Raw genomic sequence first — 18662 nt, 5'->3', positions numbered from 1 at the left:
TTATTATTGAGCAGCGATATTCTAGAGAGTTTTTTGAGGTAGTACATCTTGCTCAATCTGTTAAACTAAGGCCTTCAGCATGCCTTACCAAACTAGTCACATCATTTTTTCATCCCTCTTTCTAGTTTGTAGTGGGTGACTCATACCATCCATCGACACCATAAATCCTCATTCGAACAGTCCAATTTACATATTGCTATGATCACACTGAAAGTTCTAATAAATTTCCTTCTGTGGCAGAAAGCTCTTTGAATAACGGCTCTGTCTAAAACTGTCATTTTAGTACCCACGAGCTTGTCATCTTCCTGGAGCTTATTACTCCAGTTTTAACGGTACCCTGCAGCTGATGTCCTGCCTGCATGTTTCTCACTTAAAGGCCTGTGAAGTTCCGTTGTCTGTGGTGCTGCTACTAGTGCTGCCAGTCCTCTGGGTTTTCTGTAAGCAAACAAACAGCCTTCACCAGTGCTAGACAAGGTGCTGGCCACCTGCTTCCACGTCTGTTTTGTTGTTCCTTCAAAGCAGTGGGCGAGAGTCTTCAAGAACCGTCTCTCAGGAGTGAGCTTTTGCTTTTGACGTACATGTAGCTTATTGCTCTTCCGGAGTGGCATATCACAAAGGGTGCCTGATCCAGGCATCTCTGTGAGGCTATGTGTAGGCCTATTTTCTGTAACAACTCTTTCAATTTAATATTTACACATTTTTTGTATTGAAGAGTATAGAAATACTGGTGATGAGGGGAAATGGTTGGATGCACACAAGCTGATGCACTGTTTGGGTTACGGTTTGCATTAGCAAGGGAAGAGGTACGAGGAGCTAAAAGTTGGTATTTGAGGTTATTGAAACTGCACTATGAAACAGCATTTACCTGAGAATTTGTGCGTGACGGGCAGTTGTTACATGTTCCCTTTTTAAGTCAAATGCACTGTATTTGCAATTATTGTACAGAATCCATTGTAAATAGCTGTTTGCTCTTTAATTTATTTCTCTTGCAAGTATGCAATTTATCTTAGACACCTTTCCTCTTTGGTCTTTGTGTTCATTCTTACTTGTCACATCCAGATGTGCTTCATGCCCACTGACTTGAATAGTAAGGAGAACAGAGAAAATTCGTTTTGGAGCAATCCATTGCACTGGGATTGTTTCTGAAGACAAACCTCTTGGATATAATAGATAAGTTGAAGTCTTTCTTTTCCTGTTAGTGTCCTAGATAGCCTATCTACTCTTCAGCTAGAAAAAAGAGGCTATTCTCATCTGTAGAAGGAACTCAGTCTTTGAATGGATCGATAGACAGATAGCATAATGAAAATGGATGTGACAAAGGACAGGGTGCACTTCTTGCTACAGGGCTGATAAGATCCCTCATGTGGAAGTGTAGTATTTGAAATGGTATGGAGGATATTTGTTTGCATATGGAGTATAAATGCTACTTGAACATAGTGGTAATTTTAGAGCTAAACAGTTTCCAGTCTGATGAGAGATTTTGGCATTTTATTTGTTTTAGGCTTTGTTTTAGGTTTGTTTCTCTTGCTCAGAGAAAAACTGGTTCAAGACCCTGCTCAAGGTGGATGAAAGCAGCAGATGTAATTGGATTTTGGGTTTCCTGTGTTTCACATCAGTGTCTTGTCTTGGAGGATTTAGAGAAAGGCTTCTCTTCTGCTCTTTCTCATGTTTCCAGCTTTTGTTCTAATGCACAGTGAAACCAAATGTCAAACTCTCATCCTTCCTTAAAGAGTGAATATTTTGCTTTCTAGCTTTTCTTGTAAATAGTGGTGTTTAGGACCAGCCAGTAGTGATGTGCACCTCTCACCAAAGACCACTTTTGGCGTTGGGTCTGACCCAGTTTCCAGTGAAGTTGCTGTAAACTTGGCCTAGGAAGCCTAATAAGAAAAAATGTGCAATATGCTGGGGAAATGAGTGTTGTGTTGAAGACTGGGAATCTGTACGTTCAGCCTGCTTGCTTCCTGATTGCTGTCCCCAAATAGAAAGTGGATGTGTGCTTTCATATGTGATGAAAGCAGGCAATTTGGTCGGCTAATACCGAGCGTGGCACCAAGGCATGTGCAGCGATGGGAATCGGTAGCTCAGGTTGATGGTTGGGCTTGGTGATCTCAAAGGTCTTTTCTAACCTAGATGATTCTGTCATTCTATAAATACAGTGGGTTTAAATGGATTTAAGAAAAGAGGAAAATGAGTTGTAGAACTGTGATTGCAGGGCTGGACTGAGCAAGCATGGAATTTTAGTCTGTTTATTTGTTTAGTTGTGAACTTAAAATTTGGGAAAACCTTTTCTGGCTAGGACTGTTTACTTCCTAAAATACAAGCTCTCTGGATTACAAGTATGTATGTTTTACCTTGAGAATTGGTTTTGACATCCTTTTCAGATATTTTGCATACGTGTATTTCCCTTAAACCATTTTTGTATCTACCTGAGTGGGCAGGTTAAGGGTGCTTTTTGGGTAGGTACATTGCAACAGCGAAGCATGCAAGTTCAAGCCCTTGTGCAGGGATGGAGTTGCCTGAAGTGACCAGTGTGCATGTGAGTGCCTAGCTCATGTGTCGTGATGGATCTTGTAGGTCACAAAATTAAAAAAATAAATCTGCTGCAGTGTTGCTTAACATGTTTGTGTAATAGTCTGTTCTAATAATAGGTAATAAGGGTCATCTGATTATTAAACACTTGTACAGGCTGCCATCTGAGCTCTGTGCAAAATTGCAGAACCGTGGCCAAATCCTTTGTGTTACTCAGGTGCTCAAGTCTTGTTGATTAGGAATTCATTGATTTCAGTGGGAGTGAGGTGATCTCAGTAGTTTTGCCTCTCCCTCCTGATCAGAAAATGTCTAGCTGAGCATGTGAATGGTTTCACTGGTATTTTAATGATGCCTTGTTGGAAATTAGGTGCAAATCCACTTTTGGACAGGCAGCGAGTGATTTCTGAGGCTTTTTGCACATTCATTTGAGAGGGCCTGATTTTTCCCTTCCTTCCCCCATATCTTGAAAATAAGACCTCTCTAATGCTCAAGTTGAGTACTTTTATATCAAGTGTCAGTTTGGAAAATTGTATTTAGTTTCACTTTATTATTTATAAAGTATGGATGTAAACACCACATACAGAGTGGTGATACATTAACGGTACTCAGACTGAAAAATATAATTTTTTTACAATATTATATTCTAGGTACAATAAGGTAGAAAGCAAGTCTGGAAAATACCAAGGAAGGAGAAAAACATCTCCCATCTGTTCATCTGCTGTTCTCTGCCACTAGGTATTGTTTTCTGAGTCGGATGTAAGGTTTTATATCCTAGATGTAAGTAAAGCAGACTGCCTCCCTGTAAGGTATTTACTGCAGTTTGTTACCCCATGCAGCATTGCAGTGATTTCTGTACCTCCCTTGTACAAGAACATGCTGAGTTGTTGGAGCACAGACAGGCTGGCAGGTGGCTGCACAGTGCCTAATTACAAAAGGGTAACATGGGTTTCTGTCATATGTATATGTGAACATAAATCAGGCAGGAGATGAAAAATATTCTTTGTCCAAGTTGGGCAGCAAAACAGGAAGAAGAACTAGCAATGACTTTTCTGGAACTTTCCCACTAGCTTCACTAGACTCTTCGGGATATGTGGTGTATTGTTCTGTTGAGCTTCTTGCATCAGATGTGGAAGAAGTCAGACTTGCAACTCATGACCTAAATCAGGGTGCAGACAGAGGTGTGAATTACTCTCCTGTCTCACATGTCTGTTCAGCTAGTACTTAAAAGGATCGGGTCTAGTAGAAATTTGATTTTGGTTACACTTCTCCTATTAGGGGCAGAATACAGATATCAACTAAGTCAGTACTACAGACGTGGAAGGAGATGTTACCATTGTTCAGCTTTGAGAGAGATGTCTCACTCCAGTTTAACTGAGTTTATGACATACCTGCTTTGAGGTCAGGGGATATCAATGAAATGTCTGCAAACTCTTCTTGTTTGTTCACTCTTCTTCTTATTTTTTTTTAAAAAAAAAAAAAAGTTGCAGAACATGAAGCTAGATTGTTGCTGTGCTTCAGCTTTTTATATTAGGAAAGGCAGTCTCTGACCTACAAATTCCTGCGTCAAATTCATGGTTTAGTGGACTGTTCCCAGTTAGAATTCTAGGTTTTTGTTTATTTCTGTGACATTGGTAGTTTGAAATTCCAGTGGAGCTTGGACATTGCTTGCTCTGGGTGCTGAACACAACACACAGACCTGCTGCCAGACAGCTGCAGTCCAACGTCCAGGACAGGCAGAGGACTGGAGCCTGTAGCTGACTGGACACAGGCCCCAAGTCCAGCATCCAATGCAGTGGGGTATGTTGCCTCCCTGTCTAAATACTTGGGTTTAATACAGTCATTGACAAGTGAAAAATCTGCTGTACAAAAACACTGCTATAGAAGATAGGTTGGTTGTCAGTGTCCCCCGTGCTACACACTTGCTAGACTTGAAGGGATGGTCTGTCTTCAAGCAGCCTGTGTCCCTGGTGCAAGTACAAAGCCAGCTGACATTCCCACACTCACTTTGCTTCTAGCTTTTTGCAAGACAAACCAGACTCTGCCTGCACAATAAAGAGGGGAAGAAGAAGAGGTGTGTGAGAGAGAGAATCTTACTGTAGGTTTGCAAGTGGATATATGGAATTTGGACTGTGCTGGTAAATTGGAGAATAGGATGAACGTGAGTGGCACCCTTGATGCTGAGGCAGTTGGCAGAGCTGCTGGCATTTGTTACGTTTGGTGAAACATGTAGCCTCTGAGGGGTCTGAGAGCTGTTTTATTTCAGGTTGGATTGTGGCACTGAGAGTGCTGAGGAATATTTGTCTTCTGCTTTTCATCTGAGACTAATTGATGAACAAATTAATGTACTTTCAGTGTGAAGTGAGAACTGAATTATTTATCTTTGTCTTTTTTGGATAAAGACATGTAAGTTGTGAGCAAACATTGATGAGAACTTCTGGTTGGTGTAAAGTCAATAACTGACTGAAGTGCCGGAGCTAGATATTTCAATGGTATGCCTTGACTAGCTGGAGTGTGTGTGTTTTAGGCATAAGTTCATGAATACCTCCAAGTACCTATTAAATTGCAAAGCCTAACTGAATTTATTTGACCCAGGGACTTGCAGAGGAGTACTTCTGCCTACAGGAAAGCCGCTGTTGTACACAAAGATTGTAAAATCACCATGGAGTAACCTACCTTTGTTTTTTAAACCCGGATGGCAGGATACATGTTTTTTTTTTTTCTTTTTTCTTTCCCATTTGTTTGTCATTAAAAAGAGAGAGAAAAAGTACCAGCAAGTACTCTTATGTGTGTACTTCCAAAGGTAAAGAGGAACTTAAGGCCATTTCCCCCCACATATGTGAAAAGAACAAAGTATGAGATCCTTTAGTATGTCATGCTGTATTTATGTTGTAGTTCAGAAGGACAATACCAAGCTGTAGCAGAAAGCCCTGTCCTGTTCAAAGGGAGTGCAAATGGAGAAGAAATACAGTGCTGTGGTCTAGAGCTGCACTTAGGCCTGTCACAGGTGCTCTGGGAGACCTTGAGGAAGCCCTGATGGAAGTTTCTATCTCAGCTTCCTACCTCTAGTTCTGCTGTTGTCTGTTCAGGCTGTAAATATTCAGAGAATGTTCTGTCTTGAGATATGTACAGCAACTAGCACATAGGGTCTTGCTCTCAGGGCACTGTGGCAATATGAATAATAATCCTTAGCCGAGGAAGCAAGGCACGTTTTCCCTTTGCAGCATAATAGCACTTTAAATTCTTCTGCTGTCCTTGGTTGTGTGTATGCCGACTCAGCAACATACGGAGACACTGCAGAAATTTTTACGTATGCTATGGGTTTGTGACTGTGCTTCCACAGCCATGTAAATCAGAAATAACTCCGCTGAAATCAGTGTTTTATGTACTGGTGCATAACTGTGGGAGAGAAGAAAGGATTTATTTTGAAAAATGGGAACAGCAGCTTGCTTAATGTTTCTTTCCTTGCATTAAAAAAAAAACAAAATGCATTGATGATGTTTTCCTAATGGGCTCTAAAGACTCAGCCCTTAAAATAAGCAGATTCATGAATAAAAGAATTGTTCCTGGTAAGGAAAAACTGCCAAAAAATATGCTTAATTTATGGCACTGAGAAAGAAATACTCATGTAATAGATGAGTTAATTTTGCCATTTGATTATGCAGCTAAAGTTATGGGTGTTATAATCTTAAAATTGTTTCCAGTTTATTTTGTTTCCTTCCTGCGTCACATAAATACTGCAAAGTAGTTTAAAATGGATGTGTGCTGTGAAAGGAAAACTTCCCTTTGGTGTGTATCACGTTAACTTGCACAATGCCACGTGAATGCAGTCGCCAATCAAACACACGTCAGCTACCAGCAAGCTGACCTCGCCGTGCTGGTTGTCTGCTCTCATTAGGTGGTGTGGATAATGGGAGTAAGGCAGAGGCTGTAGCATCTGGACAGGTGTCCTTGCAACACGTTTCTCTAAGATACTCCTCTTAATTATAAAATAAGAATGTTCTTCTGTGTTGTTTTCCCCTATCCAATGACTTTTCTTTCTTTTGCAAGGTAAAAGATGTCATTTTTCTTTCTCTTGGCTTGAGCAAGGATGTGTTCAAGGGCTCAGGGTTGCTTCAAAGCTTTGTGTGTTCTGCTGAGGACTCAGAGCAGTCAGCATCAGCTCCTGGGTGGCCCAAGAGAGTGAATGAGGGAGTCTGCACTCATTTTGAAATCAGAAGAACAGGGAATTCGGACCAACAGATTTCACAATGGTTGTATAAAACTGACTGAAAAAAACAAGATGCCTAGCTGGGAGCTACTTTCTTCACTGTAATTACCTGGGTTTGTTGTAAAATTCAAGTGCAGGGGTTCTTTGCCAGTGATTTGAAGGAGCCTCAGGTACTACGACGTGCTGATTACCCCTGAGTACTGACATTGTTTTACTGTAATGTAGTTCTTAAAGCATGCAACAACAGATTATCTCAATTTATCAGCTGTGGAAGTGGTCAGAGAAGGAGGAACTGGTGGCCTTCCTGAGGTTTAAAAGGCAAATTCTAAGGCAGAATCGAGAGATTCAGTTTCCAGGTAGTGCTCTATCCATGAGGCAGCAGCTCCAGTTGAATTCTGATGTCTAATGTTGTCTAAAATTCAGTGTATTCTTATTATAGAGCAAATAATATCTTCTCAGTTAAGACTGCTGCCAAAAACCGCTTGAAACTGAAGTGATTTAAATTTCTTTTTTCTTCCAGGGAGTAATGTGGGTGCAGGTTTCTAGAAGCATGCTGGTTTTGTGAAGTGGAATAGGATCGAAGCTGCGACTTAGATGTTTGGGTTTTGGTCTCTTAGGTCTGTTAAGCATCACTTGAGAAGCAGTTCCTAAAAGCTCTGAGATGTCGACATTAGAATGTGTCTAGTTCTAGTTGCCTGCCTGCCTGCCAGCTAGTTCACATGTGCGTCATCTTCTGCCCAGGAGTGATGGCAAGTTCCCAGAGCTCTGGGGTGCCCTGGCTGATAGGGTGGTGAGAGGTGTGGGTTTTAACCTCCCTCCAGCAAAGGAGGAAACTGAAACTGGACCTCCTACCTCCTGAGCACGGGGGCTTTGGGTGAGAGGGGGATGCCACTACATCCCAGGTCAGCCTTGTTTCAGAGGGAAGATTGACAGCTCACTGCTTTTCAGTAAAACAATCTGCAAGTGCACAGCTTGTCAAGATGTTGCCAGGTGTGTGAACACTACAAGAGAAAGAAGATGGATTCTTGCAGAAGGAGATGCAAGATATGCTGCCTCTTGCAAAAGGCCGTTTAGATGGTGGGTAGCTCAGCAAGTACATACAGTGAGGGATGGCACTGGTGAATGTGGGTGAGGTACCTGCGGTGCTTGTGAGAAGCAAGTCTCTGTGGGGACCTGATCCTGGCTTCGCTGCAGTTCGATTGCACGCTTGAGGAGAGGAGTCAGAGCTGCAAAGTTGGGGTGCTTTACATACCTGGCACGAATTGGGTAGAGAATATTGAATCCAGCAGACCTAGAAATTTCCTTAACAAACAGAGGAACTCTCGTGGAATGTTACGTTACGAGGCTTTTGGTTTCGTTTGTAAAAGTATTCCCAGAAGATGTCATGAATGTGCAGAACTGAGGCCATGGAATGGAAAACTACAGTCTTAGGTTAGGTGTTAAAGCCTTCTTCTGTGATTCTGTGGTCATATAGTGGTCTTGCAGAAATTGCTGGAATTACACTTCTGACTTTTGGGTTATCTCAAAGTAGAAAAAATACAAACACCTTATTTCTTCTACAAAAAGCCTTCCCCAGTTTTCTCCCCTGTCATTCCGCAGCCTTGACTGTTAAGAGCTTGTCTGTGTAACGTGAGGGATAATCTGCACCAGAGTCCGTGTTCCCATTAGTCCTCAGGTCTTTGTCTCTGATTTTGATGGTTTGATGGTTTCTCTTCTGGCTTCCTCTATTTGTGAAAGGAGATGGGATATAAAAGCTAAGTGGCTGCATGATAAAGGTGTGCTGTCTGTTAGAGTGCTAGAGAAATCAGGATCTATAGCTGGTGAAATGTAGCAATTCCTGGATTTCTTAATAAATCAGGCTGTAGTTAGTCTTTTGAAAGTGGTTGTTGCTTGTAGAGTGCTTTAGTGTCTGAGTTTGTAGCTCTTAGTTTGGTTAAGGAACTCCAAATTCAGAATATTTTGTGTGGCTTTTGCAGAGGAATTTTCATTTAAAGCTGTCTTCCTCCCCTGAAGAAAATTCAAAGCTATTACCAGGTGGTGTGAAGAGGTGAGTGAATAGGGCATAGCTTATATTGGCTGTGCTTATGGTAAATATTCCTGAGGACAATGCAATGAGTAGAAAGCCTGGGCTTTAATTGACAGGCTCAGACATGAAAAGAGAGACCTGTTTGATGCACTTCTCATTACTGGGCAAATAGAAGGTCAAGCTAATTAGTTCTCTTGATAACTTGCTTACTGCACTGTGGGAAAACTTGAATGTGTCTGAACAAAACTGGTTTGCAATGCAGCAGAGAATTGCCTTCCAAAATCATTAAAGAAACATTAAGGAAATCACAAGTGTAATGCACCTGGGCAGATTACAAGGCTCTGTTAAACCAGTGCATATTTAAAATTAGCTCTAATTTCTGCCTTCATTTAATGCACCTTCATATCTTTAATGAGGACTCCTGTGAATTTTAGCAGAGGGGGAGAACTGAAAGTGTCCCAAGATAGCACTGGTTTCGTGCAAATAATTCAGCCAATTGCTCTGTGGCCAGGTTTAAAGGCTGATAGTAGTACTTCATCTAGTTTGATTCCAATAAACACGGAGCCTACGCTGAGCCTGGTCTTGGATCTTACGTTTGTCAGTGTATGTCTCATAATTACGGAAGGCTGATGTTGTCTTGGTAAGGGGAGATTAGTCAAGTGAATGCATTGGTGTGCTTTACCTGAGAGTGAAGCATCCTTACAGCAGTATTGTGACCTGAATCTTCATGGCCATCTCATGTGGTGTGCTCTGCTACATCAGTGAATGCATAGTTACTGTTTATGGTCACCTCGTAAAACAACATTTGTAACTGAAGAGGTTTGTAACCTTTTCATAAAGCCCTAGCACTCTGCTTTCCTTGTTCTACATCCTACAAATTCAGAGGAGAGGCAGGCTGTGCCTGTAGTAGAATGGTTGCAGCAGTTGTATGCTGCATCCCCCTGGCCCAGGCTCTCCAGTTTTGCATCTGGGTGTAAACAGTGCTGGTTCCATTGCAAGCGTAAACTTGGATGTGCCCCTATCAGTTTTCTTTTACCTGGTGGAGGTTTTTGTATACTTTGTCATTAGCACAGGTCAATGGGAATCAGACAGTACAGGAAGAGTGCTGCTCAGATGTAGTTTAAAAATCCGCACACCTTGAAATCAAAATCAGTAGGCACAGAGGGGAACCAAAGAAATATTTTTATCTATTTATGGGAAGTGAAGTCAGGAAGAAATCAAGTAATTTACCGTAGCTCCCTTGGGGGAGAATGAGTCTAGGGTGGGAAAAGAGAAGTTCGAATTCAGATCTCCTGAAATACAGCGTGATTGCCCAGCAGCAGAACTGCTTTGCACAGTGATGCGTCTCATCTGAAAAGCAGAGAGTGTTTGGGCACCGTGGGTTTAGCTTCTTTGTGCAGTGAAAGAAGCCTCTGGGAAAGTACTTGAATGCTTTCTGAGACCAGTTTCAGAGATATCTAGTCTTTTAAAATGAGTTACTTTTTTTCCACAAAGCTGTTCTGTGGTTCAAATCAAAAGCATGTATGGACTGTGAAGCTAGAAGTATCGTGCAGGTCAGCTCATTTTAAAAAGTGGGAACTACTTATATGTATGTTTTCCATTGGCAAAATGGTCCCATGTTTTGGCAGACTGTAGCAAAATTTGGTTTAAACAATGGGGTTAAGATTTTTTTTGTGTGTGTGGATACTGAATATTATAGGAATGTGTTTCCAATTTTAAGCTTTTCTTAAGTGTGTTTATAGCCTAAATGTCAACTTCTTAATGTCAGGATCGTTCCTATTTACAGTAAAATTTTGTTTTGTATAACCTCCCCTTTGAAAGAGAGGAGGAAAAAATGTTTTTATTTTTATTAGTATCTATGGCTAATGCTTCTCCTCTTACCCCATTCTTCTGTGGTGTATTCCCTGCTGGCTCCTTCTGTTTTGCCTTGACATCCAGACTTGGATCATGCATAAACAACACCTGATGGTGTCAGTGGGACCACTGCATACTTGAGTGTCCTCACAGTAGTACCCTGCCAGCAGCGATGACATTCCAGCCCTGTGTTTGACATTGATACCTGTTCAAAGACAGTGAGGAGTGATATTGCCTGCTTGTGTTTAAAAATGCATAATGTATTATTTTAAAGAGTTTTTCTTTTTCCCTTGATGTGCCTAAAGGCAGTCTGTCCCACACTGCTAGCTTAATCCTTGACTATGAAACTGTATGTCCATAGTTTGATATACACACACAATTCATTTCTATGTATATGAATGAGAATTGTGTGTATATAAGACAAAATATCTATTAGGACTGTGTGAACATCCTACTTTTCTAAGTTTAATATCTCTGTTTGTCAGCTGCTAAATGGATCTTTGAATTGCTCTTTGATGCACAATTTAATGTGTTGCGTCTGCATTATTTTTTTGGCTATTCAGACCAATTTAAAGAAGTCACTTTACAAACCTTGATTTTTTTTTTCTTTCCTGAGACCTCAGGCTCTGTTTTTATTGTTGTTCTGCAGGTAAATGGAAACCAGAGTTTCTGTGTGCCATCAACAGATGTCCAGTCAGAAGATTTCTTTTTGCTCTGAAGTGTACAGTTCATTGCCTTTTTGCTACAGACCTACATAACAGACATGGAATTAAGCTGGATGCAGTTCAAATAACAATGTCACTTTTTGTAGGTTTATTGAGTGGCTTGTAATAATTAGAAACCATGTGTAATGGCACTTTTTATTTTCTCACATTTTGATTTGTGTTAATGGATGGCAGCTGCTGGTTGTATTACTGCAATAATCACAAGTTCTTTTGATTCTAGCCTTAGTATAGATGAAATCATATTTCTGGTTATAGTGCTTACTGCTGCTTCTGTTCCCTATGACTATGTGATAAAAATTGCCCGTGCGCATAAGCGAAGCCTACTTGAACTTTGTAACTACAATTTCAGTTTTATTAAAACTGAAGCCCTCATAGAAACCTGCTATTAAAAATTCAAAATTTAGATGTCGTAGTGCATATTGAAAAAGCTGATGACTGATCTGACCAGGATGAGTTTTACTGAGTAAACAGTGAAGTGAATAAGGCCTTGTGGAGTGATACTGATTTGTATCAGCTACAACTCTAGACCAGCAGTAATTTTATTATTTGAAACCTTTGTTCTGGCCTACGTGAGCACTTTAAGAAGAGGGATAGCCTAGTTTAATACAGCACTTAGAAGCAGAATCTAAGCAGTTGAGAAATAAAACTTCATACATTTGCAGTAGGAGGTGACTGGTTACTGTAGGGCTGGAGGTGGGCTGAAGTGAAAGTCATGCTAATACTCTGTCTTGCATGGTCTTGTTTTTGTGTACAAGGTATGTGGAACTGAGTTACCTTTGCCTAAGAAGAGCTGTAATAAAATACAGAAAGGCACTGGGTATAAATGGAGTAGGACTTGTTCACTTTCCTTCTAAGTAGAAGTGCTGCTCCAGTAGTGCCTGATACCTGTTAAAAAAAAAAAAAGACGTTTCTTAGGTCTTCAAGAAGATCCATCATTTGCAACATCCTTCTGTTTCACTGCCAACAGGCACCATAGCAGAGTCATTTATAACACCTCCCATCTGCTCTGTGGCTAAGAGTCGCTGTGAGCAGAAGCTGGGCAGGCAGCACCTGCATGCATCCATATCCAGTCTCCCTCCTGTTCCAAGAAATGAGCCCAGCAGTTAATTAAATGGGTCTTTCCCCAAGTCTGCATTGAGAAATACAGATATTCTGGTTAATGGAGTGTAGACTTATTGCTGGTTGAATATTGTTCATCTCCCATAAAACTGTTGCAAGGTATGACTGCCTCTGTTTTGTCGAGGAGGGGAGCTCAAGAGGGCAGGAATAAGGCAGAGAGTAGCGCTCTGACCATGTGGGTCTTACTTGCAACTGCAGATAGAATGAGAAAGGGAGAGCTGTGTGCAGGCTGTCTTTGTGCATTTAGCGATAATTCACTCTTTTTGTAGGTATTTGCCATCATAAAGAGGGAGCCTGGAGGAATTACATCCCATTCTAAAGGCTGAATTTAGGTGGAATGTATGTTGCTCTGCCGCAAAATGAAACAAGGTTGACAACCAACATCTTCCTTTCTAGTAAGGATCAACTTCACAAAATCTCATACAGTGGAGCAAGTCTTCTTTCTTCCTCTCTGTTTGCCCAGTTCAGAACTGGTTATGTTTTTGATGTTAGGACTGCAGTTCCCAAATGCTGAAATAGCAACATTTGGTCCTATTTTAGAGCTTTCTTCACGTTAGAAATAGCCCCTTTTTAAAAAAGTAAATACTAAAATTCTTGCGTGCTCATGTAAGCCCATGGGTATAGAGCACACAAATCGGATGAGTGTCATGATAAAATCACAAGTCTGGCTGCAATGTGTGTCTGTAAGTCATCCCTGAACGGATTGTTCCGTAACACTAGCAAGTACTTTGAAGTCTTTTGAAGTAGGCTAGTTTTAAATTAGTACATTCAGCAATGAATGACCTGCTTCCTATTTTACTTTACTTTTTATGAGGCCACTGTTCTACAGTAACAGGCTGTGGAAATTTTGGTGGACATGGAATGGGGACCCTACAGGACTTCTTCCAGGTCCCTTGCATGCTAAGGGCAACTAGAACTAAAAAGGTTAAGTTGGAGTCCTGAGCTCTGCCTGTAACTTTGGGCTGTGTCTTAGCAGGCTGCTGTGTGCTGCAATGTGAAGTGCACAGTTTGCTCTCGGAAGCCTCTGGCACTAATGCTGTATCAGTATTAAACAAACCAAGTGAATGTGAAGGTCCATGCAAGAGCAGTGAGATGTGGGCCTAAGTGAGAGAACAGACGTGGAGGAGGCAGAGATGGCAGCTCATGTGGAGCAGAATTCAAAATACAAAGTGTTAGGCGTGTATCTAGGAGAAGAGGGAACTGAAGCCATGGAGTTACAATTGCTTGACTCCCTTTGCCTCTGAACCACAGAAACTGTATGCACATTTTAATAACGTTGTGGTATGAGTAAGGACATCATTGTGCACAATTCTTTTGCTGACTCTAGTAATAAAGCATTCTGCCCTTTATTTATAGGACTGCCTCAAGGATCTGACAGGAGGAATTGAGTATGCTGCCAAGATATTAAATGAAATTCCCCAGAAAGACATTCAGTGCACTAAAAGAGCCTCAAAGGCAGAAAGGGAAGGAAATGGGCAAGGTAAGTCATACATAATGATCTCAGTTGGCGTCCATTGATCTCGTCCAGCATCCTTTGAGAGTGGAATATCCATAAAAGTCTTTTAAAAGTCACTTGGATATTCTGGGTAGTGTTTGTGCTCACAGATGCGCATTGTTCAGCAGTAAAGCTAACTGTGACAAGCCATTTTCTTTTGACCCAAATAATTAAAAAATGTTGCCGCAGTCCCTTGCTGTTAACCTGAACAGTCAGCAAAGAAATACTTAATTTCACCTGGATGTCTCTAGCTCTCTCCATTCTTTCACTGGGTTTTCCCTGAAGGGAATTCATCAGCATGGGATTGTACCAGGAGGGATGAAAAGTCCCTTGAGCTTTTGCTGTCTCCAAGTGCGGGCCAGTGATGGATACCTGAGGTGAGTATAGGAACAGGCAAGTGCATGGTGACATTCTTCAGAATCATTACTGCTACCCATTTGTGGCTCAGAGCCTTCCTGAGCCACATGAATTTATCTGCTTGCTTTTTGAACTTAGAGAAGCTAGGAGCGTCCACGAGGTCTTCCAGCAAGAAGTTCCAGAGGTGAACTGTGTGTTGTTAACTATCATTTCTGTCTGGGTTTAGTGCTCCCCCAGAAGTTTCACTTGAATCTGCTTAGTTCTTACACTGTGGAACAAAGAAGCAGACTTTAATTTTTATGTTCCCAGATCTCCCCGCCCCCATTATCTGATTTCCCACCTGGAAAGCCCTCATCTACTTCAGTTGCTCCTTGTACAGAAGTTGCTCTTTTCATATATCTAAGCTGCCAGCTCATGACTCTTTTGTGGTAAAAGGAAAATGGTTGTTTTGGGGCAGACCTGTTTTGAGTATGGTTTTTGTAACATCCCTGGGCTGTAAACGTAGCTCTTGAGAAAACTCTTCTTTTGTAGGAAGACCTGGGAAGGTATGTATTCCAAGTGACAATGCAAAGGAAAAGGTTTTGATGTCTATGCATCGTGGCTAAACATTTTATATTTTGGAAAACTGTAGTTTACAGGAAATGCAATGGTTTTAAACTAAAAGATGGTAGATTTAGATCTTAGGGAGAAATTCCTTACTAGGAGGGTGATGAAGCACTGGCACGGGTTGCGTAGAGTAGTTGTGGATGCCCCATTCCTCAAAGTCTTAAAGGCCAGGCTGGATGAGGCTTTGTGCAACCTCGTCTGGTGGGAGGTGTCCGTGCCCATGGTAAGGGGGTTGGAATTAGATGGTCTTAAAGGTCCCTTCCAACCCAAACCATTCGGTGATTCTCTTGTGCTCTGATAAAGAAATGTTACACTAGTATGTTCTGTTACAGCTGGGACTGTGGGGTTTGTTCTCGGTTTTGTCTTTTGTGTGGTAGGGAACACGTTTCCAAATTTAATGAGTGGCTCTCACTTTAATGCTTGAACAGCTTCTTTGAGGAGGTCTAATAGGGGAAGTGCAAATCTTTTACAGGAGACAGAAGTACATACTTAATGTACTTAATGCTTTAGGTCAACGTTTTTCTAAAATGCATGAAGGCGACGTAAATATTAGTATTACAAAGTGATTCTAACCTGTATCTAAGGAAGGTGGAAGGAAGAGGCCATGTCCATGGCCATGTTGTTGAAGGCACAGAGACTTCCCATGAGATGTGCAGTCAAGTCACTTTCAGCTCAGAAAGTTTCTCTACAGTTTGCGTGCAGTTTGCTCTCTTCTGCATTATTTTATTACCTTCTATAGACTCCTAGTAGTTGTGCACAAACTCAGCTTCCTAACTCAGAAGGGTGAAAGCAGTGTGTGTATTTTGTTTTTGTGATGTGATCAGTCAGGTTCTCCAACCCAAGAATTATGAAGAATCAAGACCCACCTAAATCTTTGGGCAGGTTGAGGTTTCGTGTACCAACATTACGGTTGTGAATTCTGTTTTTGAATCCTTCCTGTTCAGTCTTCCATTGGAAGCATAAGACTATTTATGTTTTATCTCATTTTTTAAAAATACAACGCTACTGCATTATTATCGTTATTCCAGTGATGTTGAGCAAGTGCTTAGACCTGTACAAACCATGTGAGAAATACTGAGGAGACAGCATTTGAAACTTGACAGGCTGTAAGGTACAAATTTGCTCCAGTTGTGCTGACTTGGGTAACTGGTGAAGGGTATAATGCTGCTGCTGCTTTTTTGACTAGAGCATTTAACTCTATTCACCACTATATACCAGCTAGCTAATTTTATCATCTGTGTTGTACTCACAGGCACTAGATAGCATTAGCCAGGGAGGTGCTTGAGTCTCCTGTATTTTCTTTTCATTGTTTTTTTTGGTATGCTCTTACTGCTCTGCAGTACCGTAGCAGATGCAACTTTCTCATCTGAGCAGTCCGTGTCCTTTTCACCAGGAATGTTACGTGCTCTTTGCAGGTTTAGCGATTGCTGGTATTGCTGCAAAACTGATCTGTCTGGCCCTTTCATTTCAATTAGAAATGAACAGGTTAGAGGCAGACACCCCCCAAACCAATGCTAAGGATACTAATAGTCTGGTCACCCTCCTTGGTTATTCTAACGTCATGGGAATTATTCTTCTAGGTAAATAACATTCAGGTTCTCCCCAAACAGTAGAGCAATGTAGTAATGCCATGTAAAGTGCTCCACAGACAAAGCTCTGGAGAGTTCTTAAAAAGAGTCTAGAGCTGGTAACAGACTTGACATGGAGTAACTTCAATCACCACTAAGGCACAGTCACCTCCAAGCCAGAAATACAGCAGGCCTCCTTTACCAAAAATCAGACTGGATAACATGCTTTGGGGCTCTTGATTCTGGAAACTGAACCAGCACTGCTTTGGAAAAGCAGCAAGCTCTGGCTTCTTTGGAATTTGGCCTTGTTGGACTTTGGCTGAAACACCTGTGTGACACTAAATTAAAAAGTCCCTCCTGGTTCTGATGACCAAAAGATGTCAGTGCTTTAAAAAAAAAAAAATAAAAAAAAAATTTACTTTGAACCTGGGCAAATATTTCACGCAGTTCCCTGACATTTTTAATAGAGTTTTTATTGATTACAGAGGGAGCTTTAAGTACAGGCTTTTCTAGCGTTGGACCTCTTCGCTAAACAGCTGCACCTAAATTTTAGCAGATGTTTCTCTATTTTGAGCTTTTTGAAACCTCCAAGGATTTTTTTCGATCTAAGTACATTAGGACCAAATGGTGAATTACTGAAAGTCAAGAAACTTTGTTTTTATCATAAAAGTGCTTTCTAATAACAGAAAAGACGATATTAAAGCCTTTATTATTGTCTTCTGGATCAAATTGCTACAAATTATTCCATATTTAGTCCAATAAAACACTTGTGATTACTTTGTATTGAATATGAACTGTAACAAAGTAATGTGGCAGTTGGATGAGCTGATGAATTAAAAAGGAGAATCTTTTACAGCTGGGAAACTGTCTTTGATGTGCCATTTATTATTTCCATGCTACGCCATGTGCTGGTGGTAAGCATGGCTGCTTTGGAGTCTGCATTTCTATTTGTGCACTATCTCGGTTGTGCCCTGATTACAGGAACCATTGGGTTTAGTAAGTGTAGCTGTTAGAAACGGGAATAGAAAATATTCCAGTGAGGAAACAAATAACCAAGTATGCACAACAGCTCACTAGGATTAGGAGAAAGAGCTTCCATTTAGTGTTTCCATAGAGCTCAGAAAAGAAATACATCTAGCAAGCTAATGTTTTCAGTTGTTTGAGTAACACTGCTATACCAAAAATGACTTCGTCAGTTACTTGAATGGAGTAAGTTGGCAGACTCTGCCCTTTTTTTCTTAGGGCTGCAAAATCTGCACAGGGGAAGGGGTTAAGTGTGCATTGTCTCAGTGTTTTTATTTTTGGGATCTTTTAGGAGCTGCCATGCTTTCTGGCAGTTTGACAAGGCTTTGAATTTGAATTAGTGGTGCCTCCGTTGCCACCTTGTTCTCTTGAAGTCTTGTGCAATATGTTTTTTTTTCCTTGTAGTGTGTAAATAACTTTAGTTGCTGCTGTCTATAGAGGCAGTAGTTCCCCATTCTTAGCTGCTGCATGGAAGCCCTGCAGCACTGCTGGCAAGGAAAGAGTCCAACCGCTTGAGTCGTTCAAACCTCTTTTCTTTTTCTAAAGCTGTTGGTAAAGTATCCTGGATTTTTCATAGAAATGTAGGAGCCTGCCTTTTAAGTTACAGTTAAGGTAAGTATTGAGCCAGTAGTGCACTGCCTTGTATCCAGGCTTTAAAGACCAGCTGGCCTTTCCCCGCACAGGTGTTAGTCACGGTACTGCCTTTCTGGTGTGAAGCTTTTGGTATGGGAAGCCACTAGTGGTAATTTGAATACAAAAAAAAAGGGGGAAGAAAAAAGAAATTGTAAACTTTAGCAGCTGATGTGGATTTTCCAGATACTTGTTTCTTTCTGAAAAGAAAACAGGTAATGAAAGTGCTTAAAAAACAAAAAGTGCCAAGAAGGTATCCTAATAGAAAGGAAAAGCAACTCTTAAGAGTGAGCAGCCTTCATTTCTCTCCACTCTGCAGGATGCAGGAGACTTATCAAAATTTTCTGAGCCCTTTCTGTGAAGTGTAGACTGACCTTTTAATAGAATAATTTAGTTTGGAAAAGACCTTTTAAGATCATCGGGTCCAACCATCCACCTAACACTACAAGTCCACTATGAAACTGTGACCCTAGGTGCCATATCCACACATCTCTTAACTACCTCCAGGCACGGTGACGCCACC

General features: G+C 41.1%; 1 long non-coding RNA gene across 6 annotated transcripts in view; it reads left to right on the top strand.

Moving 5' to 3' along the window:
* The window catches only part of LOC125183257 (uncharacterized), a 121149-nt gene that overhangs the window by 19629 nt on the left and 82858 nt on the right, over window positions 1-18662 (top strand). For 4 of the 6 annotated variants that reach the window (XR_010825728.1, XR_007164986.2, XR_010825730.1 and 1 more), the window contains exons 3-5: window positions 11266-11423; window positions 12730-12855; window positions 13817-13940. This is a non-coding gene — a long non-coding RNA (uncharacterized lncRNA). Of the gene's footprint in view, window positions 1-11265; window positions 11424-12729; window positions 12856-13816; window positions 13941-14240; window positions 18255-18662 lie in introns of those variants that run through there. The other 2 variants (XR_010825729.1, XR_010825731.1) reach the window with 2 other exon arrangements.

This window comes from Anser cygnoides, chromosome 18 (assembly GCF_040182565.1).
Source record: "Anser cygnoides isolate HZ-2024a breed goose chromosome 18, Taihu_goose_T2T_genome, whole genome shotgun sequence".
Taxonomy (NCBI): domain Eukaryota; kingdom Metazoa; phylum Chordata; class Aves; order Anseriformes; family Anatidae; genus Anser; species Anser cygnoides.
The sequence above is the reverse complement of the archived record's forward strand: the minus strand, read 5'-3'. Positions and strand labels throughout refer to the sequence as shown.